Consider the following 21,037-nt stretch of genomic DNA (forward strand, 5'->3'; position numbering starts at 1 on the left):
GGCTTCTCATTGTGGTGGCTTCTCTTGTTGTGGAGCACGGGCTCTAGGCACACGGGCTTCAGTAGTTGTGGCTCATGGGCTTAGTTGCTCCACAGCATGTGGGATCTTCCCAGACCAGGGATTGATCCTGTGTCCCTTGCATTGGCAGGTGGATTCTTAACAACTGAGCAACCAGGGAAGTCCGAAATTGTAAATTATCAAGGCCCAGGATGCCTTCGTTTTACTTCAAGGAGAAATCCTAAGGGCTGTGTAGAGAGTTGCTCTGCTCCTGAGCAATCTTCCTTAATCAAAGGCTCATAGGCATTACACAGAGCATGGGTGCATTTACATCAAAATCTCAACTTCACAGGAAGTCAATACACTGTAAGGCATTTTTGTGTGTGCTTAGGTAATTTTCAAGTATATGTCAGGGCACAGATGAAGGGAAATGTTTTTGAATTCATTCAAAATTAAGTTTCCTATACTGTTCACGCATGCACCAAAAATTCAGATTTGTGATTCGTGGGAACATTCTGTTACATAAATGAAAAGTGTAAACAAAGAAAGAACTGATTCCCAATATATTTAATATTAAATCAATCCTGTTCCATAGTTTAGGATAATAGGTTTAATTAACAACCGATTAAAATGTTGGTAAGAATAGGAGCATAATTCAGGCTACACTTCTACTTTAACATCAAGAGCAGAACACTGGAATTCTCCTGTTGGTAGGTTGAAACAAATGCTTTATTTAAAATCTACTGCTGTACCATGTAGAAACCAAGAGGTTTTTAAAAGTGGGAGGCCTGGCATTCGAGGTATTGCAGATGTCTCATCTCTGAATGACCCTCTTGCCTTCTATCAGTCTGAGGTGACAGCTGCTGTCCTATGGCAAATCCATTGCCTTTCAGAATTTACAATTATTATTATTCAGGAGTCACAGATTTTTCACTTCTCATCCTTAGCATAGATACTGCAATACTGGTGCAGGCAAGGAGGACTGGGGTGGAGGGAAGCATTTTTTTTCAAAGAATGTACAGTAATACAAATTAATGTCACATGTTGCTTTATACCAATTACAGTAAATTGGTATTTTCTTTTAATGTTTAGATCTCATATTCTTCAAAATATATTATTTTATCTTTGGGAAATCAGTGCATTACCACTAATCATAACTATAAGACAAGCTTGGTTTCAGTTTTTGATATCCTAACAGTTTAAGGATATAGATATTCAATGATGGTATAATGCTGTTTTCATTCTGTTATCTGAAGATTAATTTGAAATAGTAACAATACGTAATGAAGTGAAGTTAATAAAAGAGGGCAGATGATCTGTTTTCAAAGGAAAGGCTTTCAAGTCTGCATTGACGTTTTTTCCGTTTCTCTGGTGTACTGGTTATTTGTTTAATAAAAGGAGACCTTTCCAGTGACAAGGACATTATCTTACTCATTTCAATAATTCTGTGAACACTATCAATCAAGAGGTTTGCTTTCAAGTCACGTTAATATAAATGAAGTTTTTCCTTTCAGAGTTTCAAGACTCAAAGCCCGCAAGGGCCATAAAGCCTAGTACTAAGAGTAGTTGAAATGTGGCTTAGAAGCTACAAGAAATAAAATGATCTGCAGAGTTTGGGATGATGTGCCCCAAATAACAAAATTTCACAGAACATAACAGTGTTTTGCATTTAGAATTACATTGCTCAGATATAAACAGGGGAAGGTATTAAACTTATTCAATGTAACTTCACAGGGCCAAACGGGAACATGTGGATGGAAGTTAAGGGAGCCAGTTTTGCACAATGTCGGGAAGAACTTTCTGGTAAGTCCTCTAAAAGTGAAATGAATTGCCCTGTGAAATACTAGTGCTTTCTGCCGCTGCAGGTGTTGAAGCAGATCAGCAAACATCTGTCAATTATACTACACAAGGGATTCCTAGAGTGGGTGGAACATTGGAACAGATTTGGTTCTTTGAACTCCAATTCCCAATCTAACCTTTCAGGTCAGAACTCTTTAGGACATCAGATGGATAAACAATCTGCTAACAAGAAAGACATTTCAACAATTAAATACAGTATAACACATAGAAAGTGTGCTAAGTAATGGTGATACAGATAAAATATTAAGAAAGGATTGAGAGAAAAGTGCATTCCAGCTAGCAGTACAATGTAAAATTGCTTGGAGGAAGTGTTATATGAAGGATCCTAGCAGGAGTCGTATTTCAGGTGGGAGGGATAACGTGGTAAGGGATGCCTGCCTGAAAGGAGGGCATGAGCAAAGAATTAGAAGAGTGGAACTCCATGAATGTCTGGTAAGAGAAGAGAAATATTCTGGAACTTTTAATTATCAGAATCTTTGTGATAAATTTGTATTTACTTTGGCTGCCAAGACCTGTCTTTCAATGCCTTAAACAAATAGTTATAACACTGTAAAATATCTGGCATACATAAAAAATAATGAAATAATGCCATTTGCAGCAACATAGATGGACCTAGAGATGATCATACTGAGTCAGAAAGAGAAAGACAAATACCATATGATATCACTTATATGTGGAATCTAAAATATGACACAAATGAACTTATCTACAAACCAGACTCCCAGATATAGAAAACAGACTTGTTGTTGCCAAGGGGGAGGGAGGGGGGTGGGGGAGGGAAGCACTGGGAGTTTGAGATTAGCAGATGCAAACTATTGTATACAGGATGGATAAACAACAAGGTCCTACAGTGTAGCACAGGGAGCTATATTCAATATACTGGGATAAACCATAATGGAAAAGAATATGAAAAAGCATATATATATGTATAACTGAATCAGTTTGCTGTAATATACAGTAAGTCCCCTACATACGAACCTTCAAGTTGTGAACTTTCAAATATGAGAACGGACGTTTGCATGTCCAATCATGTAAGTTCGTTCACGTGTCTGGCATACATTGTCACATGTGGGCATCCTCTACAAGTGGTTGTGCTTTTGTGTACTTTACTGTACAGTACTGTATAGAGTACAGTAGTACAGTGTCTTTATTTTAAGCCCAGGATGTCCGGAAGCAAGCGTAAAAGCAGCGGTGATGTAGCTAGTACTACTGTACTTTTCAAGGTAATGTACTCTAAGATTAAAAATGTTTTCTTTATTTTTAGTGTTTGTTAAGTATTATTTGTGTGAAAAGTATCATAAACCTATTACAGTACAGTACTATATAGCCGATTGTGTTAGTTAGGTACCTAGGCTAACTTTGTTGGACCTACGAACAAATTGGACTTATGAACGTGCTCTCAGAATGGAACTTGTTTGTATGTAGGGGACTTACTGTATATATATATATATATATATATATATATATATATATATATATATATATATATATATATATATATATATCTCGCCGGCATAAATCATCAACTTCTCAATCATATTTATTTCTTCTTTGTAATCTAAAATAATCTTAGTGATAAAGATAGGAGACTCCCAAATTGCTTCCAGAATTTTCCTAGATAGCAATAGTACTGTACAGCATCTGAGGACAGATTGCAGGAACTGAGTCACCACTAAGATTTATCTCAGTGCAGCTCCTTTGGGGAACCAGCCACACTGCTGTCCCTCTAGGTTTGAAGACTTTACTCTCAGAGAAAGTAGGCTGACTCGATAAGATCCACCCGGAAGACGACCAAGCCAACCGACTGATTTTTGGCATTTTCCTAAAGTGAAAAGAAAAGCAAAATTTCCAACGAGCTAATTTGGCTACTTGTTAGTCTATCTGAAGTCTTTTGTTTCTGGAAGTTTTTAACATTCTCTCTCTGTTTTTGTCAGCAGTTTTTCTATATCATGCCTGGCTGTGAGCGTTTCATTTTTTTATTTTCTGGTTTTTATCCTGTTGGGCTTTGTAGTGCTTCTTGAATCCCTGACATGGACAGTCACAAGCTATTATTTCTAAGAGACTGTTTCTGCCCCACTTGCTGATTCTCCTGCCAGGGCACCAGTGTCTATACTCCACATGCCTTTTACTTTTTTTCCCCTCCAGTATCTTTCATCCTTTTTCTATCAGGTTTCAGTCTGGTTATTTTTTCAGAACTATTTCCCAGTTTACTAATCATCTCCTCAATGTATCTAAACTTTTCATAAACTCATGTATTGAGTTCTTAATTTTGGTTATTCCATTTTCTCAGTTCTAGAGTTTCCATTTGAATCATATTTTTGTAGTTTCCAGTTCTTTGCTAAATTTCTTAGGACCCAGTTTCTTAACATAAACATAAAACCTGCATCTGATAACTCTAATATTGAGAGCTATTGATCTGTTTCTACTGTTTTAATTTTTCTGGTCATTTGATCCTGTCAGCTGGGATGCCGGGTCACTTTAGATGAGAGATGAGGCTGGAAAGGTAAGCTAGGGCTGGTCACTGAGAACCCTGCCAATCATATGAAAGAACTTGGACTTAATTTTCACAGCAATAGAAAGGCATTGAAAGGATTTAAGCAGGCAAGTCTTTTCCGTTTACACTTCAGAAGGTGTGAGGGAATGTGGGAGAATGCATTAGAAAGCAGTAAGACTTTCTAATCTGAGCAGTAAGACACAGAGACCAGTGGGTAAGGTTTACAGGAATCTGAGAAGAGAGGGTGGCAATTAGGGGTAAGGTTTATGCTAATGGAGATAAAAAGGGTGTATATATCTAAGAGGTATTTATGGGCTAGAGTCTACATGATGATTCCCATGTTTCTGGTTTTTGGAAACTGAGTGAAGAGAAGGTGCCATTTACTAAACTAGATAAAATTGGGGGAAGGTCAAATTCAGGAGAAAGAAAAGGAGTTGATTTGGGACCTGTGGAGTTTGAGATGTTAGGGTGACTTCCTAGTTGTGAGATGTTTGTGGTCCGGACACTCGGGAGAAAATTCTGGGCCAGATATAAAGCTATGGGAGTCATCTGCACACAGGTGAGAGTGGTGTAATGCAGAGGAGTAGATGGAAGAGTACAGGTAGGGTGAGGTGTCCTGGGTGGAAGCTGTTAGAGTACAGAGCTGCTAAGGGGCAGGCGGGCTCTTAGAAGCCTGAAACAGACTGAGATGGAGTCAGCAAAGAAGTCTGTGGCAACTAGGGGAGTGGCTGTCACAGAAGCAAAGGGTAGAGATTGTTGTGAAGGGAACGTGGTCACCAGCATGAAATACCACTCAGCAAACATACTGTAAACAACTCATTGGTGTGACCCTGGTGAGGAGTGTTCTACTGGAGTGCAAGGAGAAAGCACGTTGCCAGTGGGCTGAGGAGTGGATGGGTGAAGGGGTGGAGAGCGAGCACAGGGTGCTTCTTGCCCTCAGAGTGAAGTCTGGATGTGAGGGAAGGAGAAAGCTGAGTAGATAGGATGTATGTGAGGTTAGGGAATGTCTGATAATTTTAGGACAAAAAGATTTGACCATGATCAAATGCCAAAAGGAGGAAATTACCAGAGTGGGACAGGGTGAAGAATACAAGAGAGAAAAAGCATAATTAATAGCGAATATCTTTGAAAAGACTGGAGGATTCAGGATCTAGAACTCAGGGGACAATGTCTGCCTGAGATGCTTAGAGGCAAAGGAGAGAGATCCTTTTCTGTTGTTGTTTTTCCTAACAGAAGGGAAAAGAAGGTTGTGTTAGGGATTGATTTTGGTGGCAGGACAAAGAGAGGGTTCTTTACAGATGGTTTCTCTTTTTAGCAGGATTAGGGAGGCTTGGATATCTGCTGCAGGAAGTTGGAGAAGCAAAAACTTTCAAGCAATATGGTAGAATGGCCACATAGCATTAAAGATGCAGCTGAAATCAGATACCATGAAGTTGTGCACTGGCCCCATGCTGCAGGGTGATGAGTTCTCCCAGCAGTTGCCAGCAGTTTGGAGCAGCTGTGGAGGAAAGAGACTGTTAGATGTACCCTGAAAAAGGATTTGGGCCTGCTGGGTGCCTCTGCAGACAACAGGACAAGGCTAATGAGAATGTTGACAAGTGTGATGGACAGTGGAGATGAAAGGAAGCAAGTAGGTAGAAGGAAGTCTGAGATGGAGGTTCCAGGTCTGTTTGATGAAACAGTAGACTGTGACTCTACATTTTCTAGTTTGGGTGACTGGGATTATGATGATTTTTAACTTATATATAAGAAGACCAGTTTGCTTGAGACAGTCTTGGTTTATACCTGTTTTGCTGGAGTAATTAGTAAGGCATCCCATTTCATTTCACTTTCGAAAGTGTCCTGGTTTGGATAATAAATGAAATGTCTTGGTATCTATATAGAGATGACATGGACCAGGCTTGGTAGAAGGGAGATAATGAGTTTAATTTTGGACATGTTGGGTTCAAGGAGTTTATAGGAAATTCAGGTTAAAAGGTTAAGTAGAGCAAACATACAGGCAGATACAACCTATACTCACCCATAAAACATAAATTAATACAGTACTAAATGACTTATAATTTAGTGATTATCTCGAGGGATTTAATACATTAAACTCCTAGAAAATATTTACATTAAATACTTGAGGGCCCTTTCTTGGTATTAAAATTTGTGGCGTTTCTGAGTGAAATGGAAAATATTAATCATGTGAGGAATCATTGTAATATTGACCAAATTGTCAATCTGGTACAACACATTAATGGACTGAGTTAAATTGGGTCATGTCTCAAAACAGCACAAGGTGGCAGCACAACTACAATAGGACATATAATTAAGCGAAAAGATCCTTTTCAGATATTCTGCAGTTAGAATAGTTAAGAGTTTATAGCCATTGTACATTATATAAATTTTTCTAAATGTATTCTCTTTCATATAAAAGCAATTAATTTGTTTTATCATTATTGCCAACTTGAAGATGTGAAAATTAAAAAGTTTTATTTTGAAACGTACATTATTTTTTAGTATTTAAAATAGACTAAAACACATCACTGATAGACACTCATGGCATTCTTAAGATAGCTATTAGTACCCAGGGTATATCATACAGTAGTTATAAATGTTTTATAAATTTGCATCTTGATTGGTATATTGTAGTTAGATAATTTTATTTACAGTATCTTTTTAATGCATTTATCTCACTCGTGAACATTCACTCAGTAACTTCATTTGTTGGCCTTTACAAGGGGAATGTTCAGAAGTCTCAAGAAGAAATTCTTGTTTCATATTTTGGCTTTAGTAACACAAATGTGGGAGGTGGGTAGGGTTATCTGATTTAGCCAATGGAAAATACAGGATACCAGTTAAATTTGAACTTCAGATAAACAGCAAATAATCTCTTTAGTATAAGAATGTACCATGCAATATTTGGGACATACTTATACTGAAAATTACTCAATTCTTCAATATAGTTTACATGGTAACCCAAGTAGGGGGCAACAGGAGGGAGAAGAACTAGGGGAAAAAAAAAGCAAGTTGCAGAGAAATCCGGGATTCTAGACTCCAAATCTGACCTAAGATTTAGAGGTCTTCAGGACCAAGGAACCAGAAAAAGAATTATAAATGGACTTGAACTAGGCTACATTCTGTGGAGAACTTATTTATATGTTAAACTAAACAACATGGGCTAAGATTAATCAAGTACTGTGGTGAATTACTATCTACACCACACATTGGTTACTGATTTTCAAACAACAAAATGCAACAACATATATTTAAAGCTAGCTCAGTTTTGGACACAATTGAATAAATAACTGCAATTCAGACATTTCGGGGGCTTACCCATGCTCAGGGTTATCATTATGAAAATCTGTCATTAGAGCCTGAAGGCTCGGAAATGCCATTTTAATTTCATTTAATTCAACAAACGTGTCTGGCACCTTCTACGTGCAGAGGACTGACTAAGACTGTGAGATATAAGAAGTAATAAAACATTGATGTTATTCATCTCGGGGGACATTTATTGTTGACAAAATGAAAGTTAAAATCATATATAAATAATGGCAAACTCTTTCTTACCAATTTTTCCCTGGGTTTTAGTCCTTGGTCAACTGTTTCTCCCTTTGTTCTTCCTTGGAATGAACTCCTTTCTCTTACGTATGATTTGCAACTACCATTTTAATACTAAAGACTTCCAAATATCTATTCCAGCCATGACTTCTCCCCTGTACCTAAGTATGTATGTTTAACTAATATGAGTTCTCGGCTGTCCCATGGGCACTTCCTATATTAGACTCACCGTTTTCTCCAGAAACTTTTATTCTTCCTTTATTCCCAATCTTAGTCAATTGCACCCCTCTTCATGTTATCATCTGCCCTTGAAACATTTACACGATCCTCAAATTCTCTCCCCCATCCAGTGTATCCTTACTAGATTGCGCCTATACTGTTCCATGTCCTTTCTAAACTCATTTCCTTCCTCCAGTCTCAATTTCCTTAAATTTGGAGATTTATTAAAATTATCAATTAATTTTATTTACATTATTAATTTTTTACAATAATTTACAATAATTATTTTTTAATCTGAGAAGAGTTTATGAATTTAATGACATTGAAAGATAAGAAGAAGACTGATAAGGAAACAAAGGCAGAGTCAGGGAGTGGCCTGGGGTTGGGAGGTGTTCAGACATCTGAAATATAGGCACTTGGAAGAGAAGGTGGGGAGACCCCTCCAGCCTCAAGTTTGGCATGGTACTAGGCACTGATGGAAACAACAGGAAGCATTTATAGGACACTTACTGAATGTCAGGCACTCATATCCCCCAGCTAGGTGACTGATGCAGGTCAAAGATCACTATACTCTAAGCTGCAGGGAAGTAGGGGAAGGAAACCAAGTCTCTCAATCTGGGTCATTAGTCTTAGCGATTTAAAAAGTGATGAACACATCTTTATATCACAGGAGCATCTTACAGGAGCATCAGTGGTGGCATAGCAAAGGAGTATAATCAAAGAAAACGTAAATAAATCTGAAACAACTAATAACGTGATTATCCGTATGCCCTATGTCAAATATAAAATAGGAAAATATTTAAACAAATGACTCTGATCATTTGTTTAAAAAGCCAAGGCAAATTTTCACTGTTTTTTTTTTTTCCTCCAGTTAGTTTTCCAGAATCTGTAGTTAGCATTGATGTTGAAATTTCTCTGAAACCAATTGGAAAGTACCTGAGCACACATTTAAAAAAGATGCTGGCTTTGACCCATATTTTCAACATGATGGCTAATACCTGTGCTTGTCCTATGCATATCCCTGTCTTCCTCCTTCAAAACCTTGACTTAGAGGAGCTCTGGACTGAATATGTGGATTCTCACTGCTCCGTCCATCTATTTGGGGTGACATAAGGGCTCAAACCATAGAACATAAGAAGCTATAGGTGTTCTACCTGTCCAGGGGCAGCTACCCAAGCATGGTAATAAAGGGCTGAGAGGACCCAAGCAAAGAGAACAGGAGGGTTCAAAGGGATGGGCTGGGATGCCCCTTGCGATGCGGGAGGGAGATTGTGTCTGGGCAAAGCACTGGGGGGAGGGTGGAAGGACAGGTTGATCAGGCCGTGGGTTAGCAGGACCCAAGGTCCTGCACATTTCTAGAAACAGGCCTTGAGGGAATCTCTGTGGCCTCACATATGGAATGGGGATAACAGATTGAAGACCATGGAGGACTAAATCGGCTTAATTATACACTGTGGTGTGAGGGTGGGAAGGCCCCCAGATGCTTGAAATTCTTTTCACAGAAAACAAAACATTTACTTTACAGAGATAAAAGGCTTGAAATGTAAATGCATGAGTGGAACTCATTCACACTTGGGTGTAATCAGTCAGTCAAGAAATCAATAAACAGAGAAGTATCAGATTCTTGGGGTAGGGAGCGGAGGGCAGGAGTCTCAGTTTAAGAGGTGGGGCGGGGGTTGCTGGAGAGTTTGGCTAAGTGCCACGGAAAGAGACCCAGGATACTAGGAAGGCCAGCTTCACCTACTTGGCACATTTTACTAGTGATTCATGAGGTGCGTCCATCTGTCTTCTCCACTGGCTTGTGAACTCCTTGAGCCAGTGACTCTGTAACACCTAGCATGGAGCCTGGTGCAAATGGTAAGCACGAAATCATTCTGTGCTCAGGCTGAATTTTAGTTCCCAACTGGTGGACAGCAACTGTGTGCAAATGAATTTTTGCTTTTCCTGCCCAGCCAAATAGACAGATTATTGGAACCCTTGCCCTCCTGGGGTTTTGGAGTGTCAGAGCTGCCCTCTCAGGCCCATCTGTGCCCACACAACCAAGAAACAAAGCTCTTACTCAGCTAGGAGACGGCAAACAACGGAAGATGATTTTAAAGATGCATGCTCAAAATTCTCCTAATACAAAAACTATGAGGCGAGAACATTTTGGTTGTTTCTGTCGCTTAGAATGTACCTCAGCATCTTGCAACATTTTCCATGCATTATCATCAATGTGGGCTTTTTGATTTCTTTAGTATCAATTTTCATGGTATAAAGTGAAGGGCCCAGCACTCAGAGCTAGCACAGTGCCTGGCAAATAGCAAATGTTCAATAAATTTTTGTTGAATGAACAAATGAACGCATGAATGATCGATTGAGGTGACCTCCAAATTCCAAATAAGAGAGTCAAAGTGAGGAAAATTCACACCATATAGGTGGAGACTAAGCTGAAACATTATCCATAAAACTTTGTGAAAAGTTGAGGAAAATCCAGATTTATCATAAAAATAATTGAATGTTATTAACTTGATTGGATTTTATTTAATACAGTAAATGGAATTGGAATATAGTAATCAGAAATTTGGAACCAATCAAGTAAATTGTGTTCTTTTTGGGTTAAGCAAGGTTGGCCAAAAGGGGAAATTTCTGTTGCCCTTATAAAGACTGAGGACCTATCCCTGAATTTCTGTAAGTTTTCTAGGTTATTTAGAAAACTCTGTGAGTTTGTTTGTTTTGTTTTGCAAATAGCCCCCTGGCTTTCTTGCAATATGCCCATCTCAGATATCACTCCCCTATCCCCTATTGAGCTATAAAACAATTAATAGAAGCTCAAAATAGTCCAGCAACATTTGCTATTTTAAACAAACCTGGTTTTGTCTGAACATAGCTAAGAACTCTTCAGCCCCAACAAAGCCCCCTCCAGGTCTCCACCACTGAAAAAGCCATTATGCAGAGCTCCTACAATACAGCCAAGAACCCAGTAGCATCAGACCATTTCAGAAAGCTTGGCTGGTTCTCTCTTGTAGAGTTTGTTCTTCTCTAGTATCAAGTCGCCTGAAACCGTTAAAACTTCCTGTAACGGTTTTCCAATTCATGACTAAATTTCTACTTTGAGGACCTCTGACTTTGAGGCAATTTCTCACTAAAATGAATCTATGATTCATGCTAAATCACAAGGATGATCAGATGAAATCGTTAACAGAATGCTGTGTTTCTGGTGGATAATAACTCATTGGAAATAAGAATTAAGATAATATGCTTTATTTTACATGATTGTTGATGTTGATTCCAGCCATTACCTCCGATCAAGTCAGGCTATAATTTTGTGGCATTAATGAAGAAAGACTTAATGAGCAGCTCTCCTTTCACAGCGTAGGCCTCGCTGTTGTACACAAAACCAAAGTCCCCTAAGCAGGAAGGTTGCATTCCACACGAGCAGGCCTAACTCGATTTGTGGATTACACCTTCAGAGCTCAGCAAGCAACAAATTAATCATTTTTTTCCCCCAACTGAGGCATTTTTCCTTCCAATCTGAATTTCAGAACTTGTCTTGATTAAGGCTGATGTGCTGAACGCTGTTGCCATTAAGTCATGTATCTTACAAACAGCCAGTTGGAGTAATAATTCATATATCTCCCAGAGAAAAGTTTTTCAAAAGTCTCTGTGCAATATTCCGATGGCTTAATCTCCTATGATATCCTGATGATTTTAATTAATTAATTTATTTATTTTTGGCTGTGTTGGGTCTTCATTGCTGTGCGGGCTTTCTCTAGTTGCCGCGAGCGGGGGCTACTCTTCGTTGCGGTGCGCGGGCTTCTCATTGTTGTGGCGCACAGGCTCTAGGCGCACAGGCTTCAGTAGTTGTGACACATGGGCTCAGTAGTTGTGGTTCATGGGCTCAGTAGTTGTGGCTCTCGGGCTCTAGAGCACAGGCTCAGTAGTTGTGGCGCATGGGCTTAGTTGCTCTGCGGCATGTGGAATCTTCCAGGACCAGGGCTCGAGCCTGTATCCCCTGAATTGGCAGGTGGATTCTTAACCACTGCACCACCAGGGAAGCCCCTGATGCTTTTTTCCAACAGTGGCTTTCCTTGTAATTCTTCTTGCTTAAGATTTTTTTCTACATGTCGACTTAGAAGCAATGTTCCTGCTTCAAAACTACATATGAACAACAGGTATAGATGAAGTTGTTCTACATGCTGATCATTAGTGTCTGAGAGCAATATTCTGTAAAACATACCTCACTACCCAAAAGTAATTTTTACTCTTATCCTTTTGCATTTAGTGAAAAAAATCTAAAGGATATGTAATAATATGTGCTAGTATCAGTGTGCTAACCTTTTAAGCTAATCATTAGTTACCCACTTAAAATCAGTAACAGTAAACTTTATAGAAATTTATTTCCATTTGAGAAAGTGATTCAAGATTCAAACTCTCCCCATCCTTTTTTAAGCTAGGTCATGACATCTCTGCCAAAAACCAATCCTGTATTAGAAGTGAGTTACGGTTATTAGACTGTATCCTCATGGAGGCAGAAAGTTGATGGTAAATTACCCAGTAAAGAGTAAACTGATTTTAAATGCAGCTACCGGGAATTTAATCAACCATTAAGTGGTGCCTTGATTTTTAAATTATACGAAAGTCAGCTGCTGTATTTTCTACTCAGAGTACCTACCCCAACGTCTGGCCTGCAGTTAGTGTTCAATGACAACAAAATAGAAATCTCAGAATTTTTTACTAAGAGGCTGGTGAGAAAGCTTTCTTTGACTTGTCCACTAGGTGGCACATAGGGACCATGCTTCACACGTGGAGCCTTCACAGACCCTCCCATTCATAGTGTAAATAAAGAGCTGCATTATTAATTTATACCATCGCGTCCACTCTACACCTAATATTTGTTTAACCAGCTGTTTCCTCTAATCCTCCTTAAACACTATTGATTAAAATCCTAAGAATATTCAGGTTTCCATTCCAGTTTTTCCCCAACAATATATCGTTACCTTTAAATAACAGACTAAATACATTTAAATACCATAGGCTAAGAACTAGGGTTACTAATAAGGAATACAGGAGGTCGGAAAATTAACTAAAGGTAACAGAAGACTATAATGTAAAGGTTATTTTCAAATTTGCTCTGCATTTTGCTGGAATTTTAACTGGTGGAATACCATTATTTAAAAAATGTAACCTGGAAAATAAAACATGCATGGGGCAAAAGGAAATGAAAAGAAAACCATTTCTGAGAAAGGGAGTTATTTTCTGAATATGCCTCTTGTTCATCTTTACAAAGATGAAGTGCTGTGCTACCTTAAGATTCAAAGACTTCTTCAACTACTCAGAATATACCGACATTCCACATCCAAGATGCTAAAAGGCAGGACTGTTTAGTAGACCATCTATTCATAAAGCATCTTTCTGAGTTCGCCGAATGTATTTATCCTGGATGTGTTACCAGCTCCCAAAGGAAGGAAAAGGAAGTGAAACCACTAGGGATATAATGAATCGATTCTTCTCTGTGAAAGTATCTTCAGTTCTTCTAAATTACAGTGTCAGTCATTCCTCTGAGAGACAGGGCCTAGCTGACAATAAATGGCTCACTTTATAAGAACATGATGTTCCCCTCTTGCTTGTTTCTCACAGAAAGCCCAAGCCCACTGAACACTCCTCGTTGGAATACTGGCCTCTAGGTTCATTCTCTTTGGAGACCAGTGGTCTGGAGGTTGTTGGGTTTCTCTTGATCATTAAGTTACATTTAAACAAAATTACTTCTTATCTAGTTTTCCCATTTTTAAGCTGTTTTCAATTTTCTGAAGAGATTACCAAAACATGTAGTCATTCTCTTAGCTTAAAAATTAAATTATTAGGAACATATAGTCCCAAAGTGTCTAAAGGCTAAAGCTTAAATGCTCAACCAGCATTTGGCGTACATTCTATTTTACTGAATGAAAGAAAAACTTCTTTATTCATAAAAATATATGGAACTGAAGTTAAAAACTGTTGTAAGGATTAAGAAATATCACACTAAAAGTTATCCAAAGAGAACTACTATGATGTATTTTTGGTGGAACAATATTCCCATTTTATGAGTCCATTAAAATATCTAAGCACTAAAGTGTATAAAACGACTGCAAATTTAGTACACTGAAATAATCAAATGGAAATGGTTACCAGAAACTACATTTGTAATGAGTAAATATTACATTGCGTTCAGAAATTAATTCACAGGCTTTATTTCTTAAGAACCATTAACTTCCAAGAGGTATGTTTGATTTTATGACATCACGCTGGAACGTGTACAGGAACACTTTCCACCCTAAAAACTCCCAAATGTATTGGCTACTTTGTGTATTTTTCCAGGGGTAAATGAAAATAAAATAACTTGTTTTCAAAATAATAAACCATCTTATTTGGAACACAACAGTCATAGTCAATGGAAGAGAACAACTTCATTTCAACCCAAAAGAGTTCAGATTTGCTTAAGATGGTAAATAAACAGTCTCAACACAAATAATTCCTTTAAGCACCTTTTAAAAGTAATCTTACCAACCATGACTTAAAAAATCTTCTTTTCAGTGCATTAATATTATCTACCAACATCATTCTATATATGAAAAGCATCATAATTCTATGATCTTAATTGCACAGTTAAGTTGAGAAGAGCAGACCAAAACTGGTAACATCTCAAAGATTATCAATCTAACAGGTATTACCTATGATTACAGTAACTTTCTTTTTCACATAAACTTACATATTCTCTAAAAGAAAACTCATACATGTGGAATGGACCTTCCCATTCCTCAGCATTTTCTTCAGTCTATAATATCCTTTTTTTCAGGTGTTATAAAAATGTTTGTTGAAATACAGATGGAAACGCTGCCACTTGGAAACCATGCATCTACCAGATTTATAGTAGCACTAGCAAAAGCTGGGATACTGGACTTAATTCTTGCCCCAGTTGAGACTGAGCTTGTTTACTGCAGTACAGTATTTTATCTGACAATACGCATCTTAAAAAAAGTTGAGATGTCAGGTTAAACTCAAAAGAAAATTAAAGAAAAGTTATTTTAATGTATACATATATCATGATATGCATTGCTCTCTGAAATCTTAAAGGTATCAAGGTTTGACAGAAAGAGTTAAAAAATTATGGAAGTTTTACCTTGTCCTAAAATCCAGAAGTTCAGATGCTCTCAAGTCCTGCTGAAGTTGGAGCCTGGAGATCAAGTGAAGCTAGGGCTCTTTCCCCTCACCTTAAGTTTGTTTCTGGGTAAGTGTGTGTGCTTGTGTGAGTGTGTGTGTGTGCCTGCGCCGCGCAGAATGTCTCTTTGTGGCGCTGGATGGCAGAGGTCCTGGTCCTGCGAAGAAGGAGGCACTTTCTCACCAAGAGCAGAAGAAAAGCAAAGCAGCGTCACCAGGAAAGTTCTCCTCCCAGATCCCCTAATTACAGCCTAACGTGCACTTCATGCAAACTTCAGGGAGGAAAGGAGGGGCAGCTCAGTGCCCAGACCTTGTGAAACAGCAGCCTGTTAGATGACTTTGCCCTCTGCTCCGATCCCCGAGTAACCCGCTCCTCGGGGGTTCAGGCAAAGCGGTAGCTAAAACCACAAGCCCCCCACTCACAGCACACCTCCTGGATCTGTCCAGAGGGGATGGGGCAAGGGGCTTGTGGAATGATCGTGGGGCAGCGGGGTGAGGCAGACAAGCGAGGACAGTGAATTTTCATTTTGCTTTTTAGCCTCTGCTTAAAAGGAAAATCCAAAGGTAGGAGAGGTCCTCGCTTTCCCGCCTCCCTCTCCCCAAAGTAGATCCAGCGTAACCAAGTAGAAAGGTAATTATGACAACAGCGGATAAAGCTTCCTAAACTTGAGGTACCCTTTCACCCAAATTGCCAGAAGTATGCTTTCTTGTTTACTGGACTCAGTATTGATACTGAGTTTGAATCTCCGTTAACAAACAAACAACTGCTGTCGTATCCCTGGGTGACAGAGCTCAAAGAACCTAGATTTATTTATAGAGTGAAGAATGCGAGGGGCAGACAGGATGGGTGGGGTTGGCTTATGGATCCATACCCAGGATTAGAACCAGATGGGTACAGGGCGCGCGCACGCACACATACGCGCGCGCGCGCCCCTAAAATAACCACTGGGGAAGATGCTGGGACGCGCGGGAAAACGCCTCCTGAACAAATAGACATTTATTTATAACTTCTGGGAGAGTATATAGGTCCATTGATTCCCGCTTTGAGTAACCAAGGGTTTTGGAGAGGAAATGGCTTCATATTTCAATAACAGAGCCACCTTTGATGGAGCCTAGGAGAGGAAAAAAAGAAACATACCGCAGGAAGCAAACGGCTGTTGCAGCCGCCGGGAGGAGGGAGCAGGGCTGGCCCGGGGATGAGGACAAGCAAACAAGCCCAGAGGCCCCTGGCCAGGGAGGAGGCGACACGCAGGCCGGTCCGCCTGGGGGCCTCGGGTGCAGGCACCCTGGGCGCAGGGCGCTCAGGGGCGTCCAGGGAATCGGGGCTGCGCTCCCGGCTCTCGCCCTCCGGCTTGGGAGGCGCAGGCCGGGCTGCGGGCTCGTCACGTCGGCCGCCGCTCAACTGGTGCACTGGAAGGGCAGGGGAACCGGTGGGGCAGAGGTTCTGGAGAGCCAGAGGACTGATGGAGCAGAGGGATTGGTGGGGCAGGGAGACTCGTGGGGAGATGATGTAGTGGGGTGGGAGGCACGGGGACCAGTGAGGCAGGGACGCCGGTGGAGCAGGTGACTCGTGGGGCTGATGAGCTAGTGCGGCAGGGGGACAGGTGAGGCAGGGGCGCGAGTAGGGCGTTGCGCGCGGCCTGAGCTGCGCTGGAGGCGGCGAGCGGCGCTATTGTCTTGGAGATAAAACCTAAGCAGTGTTGGCGGCTTCCTCTTAGAAGAGAGGCGGGAAAGAGGTCTTTAAAAAAAAAAAAAAGTCTTCTTTCCCGCTTTTCCCTGATGTATTTCACCGGTTCCTGCCCCCAGGCTCACCCTTGCCATTCGGGTCTTTGGTAAATTAACAAGTGCCTGTTGAAAAGATTTTATTCCAAAGACAAACCGAACACCCACCAAGTCTGACTGGATGAATACAGTTATATTGGAAATGAAATAATTAAAAACGAATCCTCCAGCAGGCAATTCTACACTTTTCTTGTAATTTCAAAACCAGGGCAAGGCGCCTTTTTTCATTTTTTCTGTTTGTCCTCACAGGCAACAGGCCGCTCTAGGCTTTGCAATTTTATGTCGTTAATTTCGTAGCTATTGAGACAGCTGTTACACTGTAGGCCTCACATTAACTGCCAATAAAAATAAGATACATCTCTGCCTTTCAACTGTGAAAGAGTTTTTATGCTATTTCTTGTAAATGTTCAGGATGGTATGTATTTTAAGGAACATAAAGGAATTGGACTTAAGAACAAATATCCTACATTTTTTACTTTAAAGCTCCACAAAGGTGGGGAAGCTGGTGGTACGTGGCTATGAAATGATACAAATATAGTTAGAATACTGATCTTGTTCCCTCAGCTTAAACACCTAATCTCTGGGAGTTGCCTGGGCAGTAAATCAGATTAGCTGGTCCATCCATCATGGCACGTGTTTCTTATTCTGCCGTCTTCTCCGTCCATATACTTATTCCAGCAGAGCATTAAGAGAGTGTAATGTGTTCTCTTCAGAAATTGTTTATTAGCCACATAAGACCATCCGTTTTGCATTTTAGATCACAGTGAGTTGTACCAGAATTTTTTTTTTTTCCAGGTAAACCCATACCAATTGAGATAGGCTTCCAGACTCATCTCGTCAATCCTTCCTCGCCCCTATTTCCTATCTTCCCAGATAGGCCAGTTGCTGGTTGTGTAGTCAGGCCTCCTGAGATGGCTATTCTCTTGCTCTCTCTACATCCCCTGCTGGACCAGTCCCTGCTTTACTTAAATCCTACTCACCTGAGAGATCCTCCTACAAACTTGCCTCTAGCCCCAGCTAGTGATTGTTCTAATCTTTAGATCAGAACACCTCCACCTGGATAGTTTACTAAAGGGGAGGTGAGGGGCGTGCCCCTCTGCAGGTTTCCCTGGTAACTAATGAGCCAACCTGACTTCAATTCCCCCTATAATTGGTAACCTCCCCTTCCCCCGGGAGCCAAGACTGCTGCCGTGCTCTGCGCGATGCGTGCTGCACTCGATGGGGTGCTGCTCCAGGACCTTGCTTCCGACGTGTAAGATCCTCCCCTCTCCATTAAACCAGGGGCCCCCAAACCCTGGGCCGCGGACCGGTAGGAACTGGGCCATGCAGCCGGAGGTGAGCGAGCAAAGCTTCATCTGCGGCTCCCCATTGCTCCGCCCCGGTCTGTGGAAAAACTGTCTTCCCCGAAACTGGTCCCTGGTGCCAGAAAGGCTGGGGACCGCTGCATTAAACCGCTGACGTCTCTGGCACTGACTCCAGGCTCTCACTTAGGTCGAGGCTCAGCATGTACAAGGCTTGTAGGCCTGTGGGGTGCAGCCCAACACTAGCCTTTGTTAAAAGATCCCCAGTACAGTGTTTTTAATCACAAGTACTTGATTAAACCTGTCAGTAGTGTAGATTTGATTTTACTGATATTGACGCATGTATTGATATTAAATACATTTCGATTCACTTGGGGGTTCACATGGTGTATTATTTAAAATTTACACTGGAATTAGCTCTAAGTCTTTTAAAAAAAGATTTTTGTGTTTAGTTAATGTTCAGTTTTGTAACTATTTATAGAGGTATACGTTACTTTGATCAGTCATTATAATTATGCATCAGGGCAAAGTCATTATAATAAGCTTTGGCTTAAAAAATCAAATCAAGTAAGTAAATTAGTACAAATCTATTTTCATGACTAAATAATTTTACAAAGGTATAAGTTGTAGAAAAATATTAGAAGACACAAATGTCTTTTCAAGGAAAAGCATATCAAAAGAGTATTCTGGGTATGAAGATTCCTTCTAATTATTAACATTAATAATTCATGTGGAAATGTTCCCGAATGCAAGTTTGTGTGCCCCATGCATGGTGAGGCCAAACAAACCTTGGAGTTTGGAGCAGAGAAAGGTTTATTGCAGGGCCAAGCCAGGAAGACAGGTGGCTCGTGCTCACAACCCCAATCTCCCCCATGGTTTTCTCGGAGAAAGTTTTATAGGCAAAATGTGGAGTAGGGGCTGCCAGGTGTATGACTTTTTTCTGATGGGTTGGTGGTGAGGTGACAGGGTGTTGCTTCCCGGAACCTGGTCCTCAGCCTGAAGTTCCCATCCTCCACCAGGGGTCTTAGTTCCTGCAGAAGAACTCAAAGATATTGTTATGTATATCCCTTCAGCGGGGGCGGGGGGGGGGACTGGGGAGGGGGAAACCCGGGACCCTGACCCATTGCTGCACTATTGCTTCTTGACTGTTCCTCCCCTGTTTCTGCATTCCCTCACATCCCTGATTAGCTATTGTTTGAATCTGCCCTTTGGAACTCAGGTAAGATCTAGGAGGCTGAATGAAACCTATTTCCTACAAACAAGAAACTGGGGACATGGAAAGGATTTGTACCTGGGGGGGCCCCAGAGGGTCCTGCTGAATTTCAGAAACATGTCTTTCATGGCCTAAGGAAGTATTTTGTTTTTGTTTTGGAGAAGGCAGGGAGAGCAGCTTTCTTAAATTACAAGGGAAAAAAACCCCAAATATTTTCTTCAAAATTAATTTTCAAAATGACTTATATGCTTAAAATTCATGTGAAGTTTTACCTTAAATTACCTGGCTAAGTGCTAGAGATACAGAGCCTAGAAATTAAATGGCAAATCAAGGTTCTGGAAAAGCCAATACCAATTTAGAGCTAATGGATATTGAAAAGACCTTGTTTTGCATAATGCAAAAGTATTTTTTAAGAATGAAAAATAGGTCAGAATGATGTTATAAAATGTAACTTCACCTTTTGCTAATGGTAAGACAATTTGAGTAATGGGGTTGAACCAGATAAAATGGGATATTCAACCTTTTTTTTAAAAAAATTTTTATTGGAGTATAGTTGCTTCACAATGTTGTGTTAGTTTCTGCTGTACAACAAAGTGAATCAGTTATACATATACATATATCCACTCTTTTTTAGATTTCCTTCCCATTTAGGTCACCACAGATCACTGAGTAGAGTTCCCTGTGCTATACAGTAGGTTCTCATTAGTTATCTATTTTATACATAGTCATGTATATATGTCAATCCCAATCTCCCAATTCATCCCACCCTTCCCCTTCCCACCTTGGTAACCATAAGTTTGTTTTCTACATCTGTGACTGTATTTCTGCTTTGCAAATAAGTTCATCTGCACCATTTTTCTAGATTCCACATACAGTATAAGCGATATTATACGATATTTGTCTTTCTCTTTCTGACTGACTTCACCCTGTAGGACAATCTCTAGGTCCATCCATGTCTCTGCAAATGGCATTATTTTATTCCTTTCATGGCTGAGTAATATTCCATTGTATATATATGTACCACATCTTCTTTATCCATTCCTCTGTCAATGGACATTTAGGTTGCTTCCATGTCCTGGCTATTGTAAATTGTGCTGCAATGAACATCGGGGTGCATGCATCCTTTCAAATTATGATTTTCTCCGGATATATGCCCAGGAGTGGGATTGCTGGGTCATATGGTAGCTCTACTTTTAGTTTTTTAAGGAACCTCCATAGTGGCTGTACCAGTTTACATTCCCACCAACAGTGTAGTAGGGTTCCCTTTTCTCCACACCCTCTCCAGCATTTACTGTTTGTAGATTTTTTGATGATGGCCATTCTGACTGGTGTGAGGCAATACCTCATTGTAGTTTTGATTTGCATTTCTCTAATAATTAGTCATGTTGAGCATCTTTTCATATGCTTTTTGACCATCTGTATGTATTCTTTGGAGAAACGTCTATTTAG

General features: G+C 40.2%; 1 protein-coding gene across 2 annotated transcripts in view; it reads right to left on the bottom strand.

The window, feature by feature from the left end:
* HAPLN1 (hyaluronan and proteoglycan link protein 1) overlaps positions 1-16,549 on the bottom strand; it is a 73,427-nt gene extending 56,878 nt beyond the window's left edge. The window contains exons 1-2 of one of the 2 annotated variants that reach the window (XM_073802273.1): positions 16,431-16,549; positions 15,255-15,450 (exon numbers count right to left, since the gene is read on the bottom strand). The gene's annotated coding sequence lies outside the window, so the exon portion shown is untranslated. Of the gene's footprint in view, positions 1-15,254; positions 16,002-16,430 lie in introns of those variants that run through there. The other variant, XM_033852986.2, reaches the window with a different exon arrangement.
* Between the last annotated feature and the right edge of the window lie 4,488 nt (positions 16,550-21,037).

The sequence above is a fragment of the Tursiops truncatus genome, chromosome 3 (assembly GCF_011762595.2).
Source record: "Tursiops truncatus isolate mTurTru1 chromosome 3, mTurTru1.mat.Y, whole genome shotgun sequence".
In the NCBI taxonomy this organism is placed as follows: Eukaryota; Metazoa; Chordata; class Mammalia; order Artiodactyla; family Delphinidae; genus Tursiops; species Tursiops truncatus.